Source organism: Otolemur garnettii, unplaced genomic scaffold, assembly GCF_000181295.1.
Source record: "Otolemur garnettii isolate 467f Iridium unplaced genomic scaffold, OtoGar3 scaffold00191, whole genome shotgun sequence".
In the NCBI taxonomy this organism is placed as follows: Eukaryota; Metazoa; Chordata; class Mammalia; order Primates; family Galagidae; genus Otolemur; species Otolemur garnettii.
Window position 1 is genome coordinate 2,403,445 of NW_003852586.1, and position 1,232 is coordinate 2,404,676.

Genomic DNA, 1,232 nt, shown 5'->3' on the forward strand with positions numbered 1-1,232 from the left:
GGGTTTGAACCTGCCACCCTTGGCACATGAGGACGGCACCCTACCCACTGAGCCACAGGCACTGCCCCATTTTTTGCTTTTTTTGAGACAGTCTCACTATGTTTGCCCTGGGTAGAGTGCTGTGGCATCACAGCTCACAGCGAGCTCAAACTCCTGGGCTTAAGCAATTCTCTTGCCTCAGCCTCCCAAGTAGGTGCCAGCCACAATGCTCAGCTATTTTTTGTTGCAGTTGTCACTGTTGTTTAGCTGGCCAGGGCTGGGATTGAACCTGCCAGCCTCTGTTTATGTGGCTGGTGCCTTAACCACTGTGCTACGGTCACCCAGCCTCCTCCTCCTCCTTCTTTTTTTCAATAGCTCTAAGAATTGTTAAGATATTCCTGGAAATTTGTCCTAGAAGATGCTTCAGAAAGTCTGGCACAGTTAAGTCCACACTTACCCAAATGAGGAATCTACTGACTTTTCAACCATGTCTTAACCTTTACTCCCACTGCTAGTTAAAACAGAAAAAACAGAAACAGCGATGCATAATTCTACCACATGAATATCAGAGCTAAAAGAACCTTAAAAATACTAGGAGCCATACTTTTAAAAGCACTGGGCATTTTATCTTGACAATAACTCTACACAGTTGACAATACCATTATAAATAAGGAAAATAAAGATTTCTCCTATAAAATGAGTGTAGGAGCCAAGCCCTTTGGCCCAAGAAGGCTTGTAAGGATCAGAGGGTGAAACCTGCCCTTTTCCCTTTCAATTGGGTCACTGAAAGATCAACTCACAATTATGGTAGATAAATAAGAGAAAGGTTTATTCCCAAATACCACGTCCATGGGGGGAACTACAAAAATGACTACCCAAAGTCTCACTGGTGGTCAGAGACCTTTATAGATGCCTTTTGGATGGGAGAAGGGAGAGAATGTGGAAAGTACACATTGCAGCAAGTAGTTGCTGGAGGGGGGAATGTGTATAGATGGGTAGAAACAGATTTGTAGATTAACCTGAGACAGGTCACCTGTTTCAAATGACCTTGCAACCAGGTCTATCAGCATGCAATAAGGAGGTCAGCAGCCTCTTTTAATTCTCAATCAGGTTACCCATTTATGTAGATGGAGGAAATATTGAATTGAGGCCTCTTTCAATATTTTCTGATCATGAATGGTCTTTAATTCGAAATACTCTTTATACTAAGGAGTCATATTTTGGGGCAAAATTTCGTTAGCTCTTTCAAGGCA